A 6,322-nucleotide genomic window follows, 5' to 3' on the forward strand; every position below is an offset into this window, starting at 1 on the left:
TTTTGGGGCTTTTTAGGGTGATTTTAATGGGGTTTTGGGGTCGTTTTGGGGCCATTTTGTCCCTTTTAGGTCAATTTTAATGGGGTTTTGTGGCCTTTTATGGGGTTTTCGGGTCCTTTATGGGGTTTTGGGGCCCTTTATGTGGTTTTGGGGTCCTTTATGGGGTTTTTTATGGGGTTTTGGGGGTGGTTATGGGGTTTTGGGGTTTTTTATGGGGTTTTGGGGTCCTTTATGGGGCCCTTTATGGGGTTTTGGGGCCCTTTATAGGGTCTGGGGGTGGTTATGGGGTTTTGGGGCCATTTTGTCCCTTTTAGGTCAATTTTAATGGGGTTTTGTTGCTTTTAGGTCAATTTTAATGGGGTTTTGGGGCCATTTATGGGGTTTTGGGATCCTTTATGGGGTCCTTTATGGGGTTTTGGTGCCATTTTGTCCCTTTTAGGTCAATTTGAATGGGGTTTTGGGGTCCTTTATGGGGTTTTGGGGGTGGTTATGGGGTTTTGGGGCCCTTTATGGGGTTTTGGGGTCATTTTGGTGCCATTTTGTCCCTTTCAGGTCAATTTTAATGGGGTTTTGGGGCCCTTTATGGGGTTTTGGGGTCCTTTATAGGGTTTTTTATGGGGTTTTGGGGCCCTTTGGGGCCCTTTATGGGGTTTTGGGGTCCTTTGGGGTCCTTTATGGGGTTCTTTGTGGGGTTTTGGGGTCATTTTGGTGCCATTTTGTCCCTTTTAGGTCAATTTTAATGGGGTTTTGGGGTCCTTTATGGGGTTTTGGGGGTGGTTCTGGGTCTGGGGTCCTATATAGGGCCTGGGTTGGTTGTGGGTCTGGGGTCTAGGGGGGGCGTGTCCCTTTTCTATCCATTTCTATTCATTTCAATGGGGTTTTGTCCCTTTTAGGTCAATTTTAATGGGGTTTTGGGGCCCTTTATGGGGTTTTGGGGCACTTTGGGGTCCTTTATGGGGCCCTTTATGGGGTTTTGGGGTCATTTTCGTGCCATTTTGTCCCTTTTAGGTCAATTTCATTGGGGTTTGGGGTCATTTTGGGTCCATTTTGTCCCTTTTAGGTCAATTTTAATGGGGTTTTGGGGCCCTTTGGGGTCCTTTATGGGGTTTTGGGGTCCTTTATGGGGTCCTTTATGGGGTTTTGGGGGTGGTTATGGGGTTTTGGGGTCCTTTATGGGGTTTTGGGGCCCTTTGGGGTCCTTTATGGGGTCCTTTATGGGGTTTTGGGGTCCTTTATGGGGTTTTGNTGGGGTTTTGGGGTCCTTTATGGGGTTTTGGGGCCCTTTGGGGTCCTTTATGGGGTCCTTTATGGGGTTTTGGGGTCCTTTATGGGGTTTTGGGGTCCTTTATGGGGCCCTTTATGGGGTTTTGGGGCCCTTTATGGGGTTTTGGGGTCCTTTACGAGGCCCTTTATGGGGTTTTGGGGCCCTTTGGGGTCCTTTATGGGGTCCTTTATGGGGTTTTGGGGTCATTCTGGGTCCATTTTGTCCCTTTTAGGTCAATTTTAATGGGGTTTTGGTGCTTTTAGGTCAATTTTAATGGGGTTTTGGGGCCTTTTATGGGGTTTTGGGGTCCTTTATGGGGTCCTTTATGGGGTTTTGGGGTCATTTTGGTGCCATTTTGTCCCTTTTAGGTCAATTTTAATGGGGTTTTGGGGTCTTTTATGGGGTTTTGGGGTCCTTTGGGGTCTTTTATGGGGTTCTTTGTGGGGTTTTGGGGTCGTTTTGGTGCCATTTTGTCCCTTTTAGGTCAATTTTAATGGGGTTTTGGTGCTTTTAGGTCAATTTTAATGGGGTTTTGGGGGTGGTTATAGGGTTTTGGGGCCCTTTATGGGGTCCCTGGGGTGGTTGTGGGTCTGGGGTCCCTTTTCTATCCATTTCAATGGATTTCAATGGGGTTTTGGGGGTGGTTATGGGGTCTGGGGGTGGTTATGGGTCTGGGGTCTGGGGGGGGTCTCGCGGTCCGGGCTCACGGTGACTGTGTCCCTTTTCTATCCATTTTAATGGGGTTTTGGGGTCATTTTGGTGCCATTTTGTCCCTTTTAGGTCAATTTTAATGGGGTTTTGGGGCCTTTTATGGGGTTTTGGGGTCCTTTATGGGGTTTTGGGGTCCTTTGGGGTCCTTTATGGGGCCCTTTATGGGGTTTTGGGGTCCTTTATGGGGTCCTTTATGGGGTTTTGGGGGTCCTTTATGGGGTCCTTTATGGGGTCCTTTATGGGGTCTGGGGTTGGTTGTGGGTCTGGGGTCCCTTTTCTATCCATTTCTATTCATTTCAATGGATTTCAATGGGGTTTTGGGGTCCTTTATGGGGCCCTTTATGGGGTCTGGGGGTGGTTATGGGGTCTTGGGTCTATTTTGTCCCTTTTAGGTCAATTTTAATGGGGTTTTGAGGGTGGTTATGGGGTTTTGGGGTCCTTTGGGGTCCTTTATGGGGTCCTTTATGGGGTTTTGGGGCCCTTTATGGGGTTTTGGGGTCCTTTATGGGGCCCTTTATGGGGTTTGGGGGTCCTTTATGGGGTCCTTTATGGGGTTTTGGGGTCATTTTGGGTCCATTTTGTCCCTTTTAGGTCAATTTTAATGGGGTTTTGGGGTCCATTATGGGGTTTTGGGGGTGGTTATGGGTCTGGGGTCCTATATAGGGCCTGGGTTGGTTGTGGGTCTGGGGTCTGGGGGGGGCGTGTCCCTTTTCTATCCATTTATATTCATTTCAATGGGGTTTTGGCCCTTTTAGGTCAATTTTAATGGGGTTTTGGGGGTGGTTATGGGGTTTTTGGGGGTGGTTATGGGGTTTTGGTGCCATTTTGTCCCTTTTAGGTCAATTTTAATGGGGTTTTGGGGTCTTTTATGGGGTTTTGGAGCCCTTTGGGGTCCTTTATGGGGCCCTTTATGGGGTTTTGGGGTCATTTTGGTGCCATTTTGTCCCTTTTAGGTCAATTTTAATGGGGTTTTGGGGCCATTTTGTCCCTTTTAGGTCAATTTTAATGGGGTTTTGGGGCCCTTTATGGGGTTTTGGGGTCCTTTATGGGGTCCTTTATGGGGTCTGGGGGTGGTTGTGGGTCTGGGGTCCCTTTTCTATCCATTTCTATTCATTTCAATGGATTTCAATGGGGTTTGGGGGTTCTTTATGGGGTTTTGGGGCCCTTTATGGGGCCCTTTATGGGGTTTTGGGGCCATTTTGGTGCCATTTTGTCCCTTTTAGGGCGATTTTAATGGGGTTTTGGGGCCATTTTGTCCCTTTTAGGTCAATTTCAGTGGGGTTTGGGGGTCCTTTATGGGGTTTTGGGGTCATTCTGGGTCCATTTTGTCCCTTTTAGGTCAATTTTAATGGGGTTTTGGGTCCATTTTGTCCCTTTTAGGTCAATTTTAATGGGGTTTTGGGGTCCTTTATGGGGTTTTGGGGGTGGTTATGGGGTTTTGGGGCCCTTTATGGGGTTTTGGTGTCATTTTTGTGCCATTTTGTCCCTTTTAGGTCAATTTTAATGGGGTTTTGGGGCCTTTTATGGGGTTTTGGGGTCCTTTATGGGGTTTTGGGGTCCTTTATGGGGTCCTTTATGGGGTCCTTTATGGGGTCCTTTATGGGGTTTTGGTGTCATTTTTGTGCCATTTTGTCCCTTTTAGGTCAATTTTAATGGGGTTTTGGGGCCTTTTATGGGGTTTGGGGGCCCTTTATGGGGTCTGGGGGTGATTGTTGGTCTGGGGTCCCTTTTCTATCCATTTCTATTCATTTCAATGGATTTCAATGGGGTTTTGGGGTCCTTTGGGGTCCTTTATGGGGTCCTTTATGGGGTTTTGGGGTCATTTTGTCCCTTTTAGGTCAATTTTAATGGGGTTTTGGGGTCCTTTATGGGGTTCTTTATGGGGTTTTGGGGGTGGTTATGGGGTTTTGGGTCCATTTTGTCCCTTTAAGGTCAATTTTAATGGGGTTTTGGGGCCCTTTATGGGGTTTTGGGATCCTTTATTGGGTCCTTTATGGGGTTTTGGGGCCCTTTATGGGGTCCTTTATGGGGTTTTGGGGCCCTTTGGGGTCCTTTATGGGGTTTTGGGGTCCTTTATGGGGCCCTTTATGGGGTTTTGGGGTCCTTTATGGGGCCCTTTATGGGGTTTTGGGGTCGTTTTGGTGCCATTTTGTCCCTTTTAGGTCAATTTCATTGGGGTTTAGGGTCATTTTGGGTCCATTTTGTCCCTTTTAGGTCAATTTTAATGGGGTTTTGGGGCCCTTTGGGGTCCTTTATGGGGTTTTGGGGCCCTTTATGGGGTTTTGGGGTCCTTTGGGGTCCTTTATGGGGTCCTTTATGGGGTTTGGGGGTGGTTATGGGGTTTTGGGTCCATTTTGTCCCTTTTAGGTCAATTTTAATGGGGTTTTGGGGTCCTTTATGGGGTCTGGGGGTGGTTCTGGGTTTGGGGTGGTTATGGGGTCTGGGGGGGGTCTCGTGGTCCAAGCTCACGGTGACTGTGTCCCTTTTCTATCCATTTCTATTCATTTCAATGGATTTCAATGGGGTTTTGGGGTCCTTTGGGGTCCTTTATGGGGTTTTGGGGTCGTTTTGGGGCCATTTTGTCCCTTTTAGGTCAATTTTAATGGGGTTTTGGGGCCCTTTATGGGGTTTTGGGGCCCTTTGTGGGGTTTTGGGGGTGGTTATGGGGTTTTGGGTCCATTTTGTCCCTTTTAGGTCAATTTTAATGGGGTTTTGTTGCTTTTAGGTCAATTTTAATGGGGTTTTGGGGTCCTTTATGGGGTTTTGGGGGTGGTTATGGGGTTTTGGGTCTATTTTGTCCCTTTTAGGTCAATTTTAATGGGGTTTTGGGGCCCTTTATGGGGTTTTGGGTCCATTTTGTCCCTTTTAGGTCAATTTTAATGGGGTTTTGGGGGTGGTTATGGGTTTTTGGGGCCCTTTATGGGGTTTTGGGGCCCTTTGGGGTCCTTTATGGGGTCCTTTATGGGGTTTTGGTGTCATTTTGGTGCCATTTTGTCCCTTTTAGGTCAATTTTAATGGGGTTTTGGGGCCATTTTGTCCCTTTTAGGTCAATTTTAATGGGGTTTTGGGTGGTGTCCATTTGTGTCGTCCTTTTAGGTTCAATTTTTAGATGGGTTTTTGGGGTCTCTTATATGGGTGCCTTTTTAGTTGGGGTTCTGTGGGGGGGTGGTTGTATGGGTGTTCTGGGGTGGTTTGGTCTCGCTGGGTCTCGTATGAGGCTCGACGGTGTATGCCTGTTGTCCCTTTTCGTATCCTATTTTTCTGATTCATATTCAGTTATGGATTTCAATGGACGTTTGTTGGTGTCCTTCTATGGTGTCCGTTATGGGGTTTTGGTTTGGGTGGTATGGGGGGGTTTTTGGTCGCCATTTTGTCCCTATTTAGGTCAACATTTTAATGGGGTTTTGGGGCCTTGTTTATGGCTGGTTATGGGGTCCTTGCTATAGGGGTTGCTGGTGGTGTGTGGTTCATGGGGGTCTTGTTTGGGGGGGTCTCGCTTGCGTGCGTCCTCAGCTCACGGTGAGCCTGGTCCCTTTTCTATCCAGTTTCAATGTGGGTGTAGGTTTTGGTCCTTTATGTGTGCCTTTATGGGTGTTCTGGGTCCTTGGTGGTCCTTTATGGGGTCACCTTTATGGAGTTTCTGGGTCGGTTTGGGCGTCCATTATCTCCTGTTTTTAGGTCAATTTAATGGGTGGTTTTTGGTATTTTTGGTCCCTTTTGGGTGTCCTTTTATGTGGGGTTCCTTTTTATTGGGTTTGGTCTCTTGTTTATAGTTGGTCTGGGTGTCTGTGTCGGTTCTGCGGTGTTTTGGTAGGGTGGTCTTATTGTGGTTCCTGGGTGGTCTGGTGTGTGGCAGTTATTTCTTGCTGCTGTTTCCGGGTCTTCTTACGGTGAGTCTGTTGCTTTCATGGCGCCTGAATGCGGGACCCCGCTGGCCACCCCATCCCGGCGTTAGTACTGGCGGGTGAGTCTCCGACAGGGGTGTACCGTGGGCTAGATTGGTGTGCCCACCAGCCGCAGCAGGATTCAAAGGGGATATTTAAATGGATGTTCCCCTATTAAAAGGTGGAAGGGGGAAGAGGGACCTCGACGACTCTCGAGAAGGAGTGTGTGGGCTCATTTGGTATGGATCCGTATGGTGAAGTTATTACTAGTGTTATATGGGTTGTATTTCTTATTGGGGTTCTATGGCTGTGCTGAAGGGGGCTTGTTATTATTGTATGTAATTATGGGGGGTATATGGGCGTTATATTGGGTTGATAATATGTGGTGTATTATGCGGGTGTCAATGTGGGCATATACTATGTGGGGGTTATATGGGGGTTCTAGTGGGGTTATTATTGGTTG

General features: G+C 47.8%; 1 protein-coding gene across 1 annotated transcript in view; it reads left to right on the forward strand.

Moving 5' to 3' along the window:
- LOC116652675 (sodium/potassium-transporting ATPase subunit alpha-3-like) overlaps positions 1-6,322 on the forward strand; it is a 25,221-nt gene that overhangs the window by 10,979 nt on the left and 7,920 nt on the right. The window lies entirely within an intron of this gene.

The sequence above is a fragment of the Coturnix japonica genome, unplaced genomic scaffold (assembly GCF_001577835.2).
Source record: "Coturnix japonica isolate 7356 unplaced genomic scaffold, Coturnix japonica 2.1 chrUnrandom601, whole genome shotgun sequence".
Classification (NCBI taxonomy): Eukaryota; Metazoa; Chordata; class Aves; order Galliformes; family Phasianidae; genus Coturnix; species Coturnix japonica.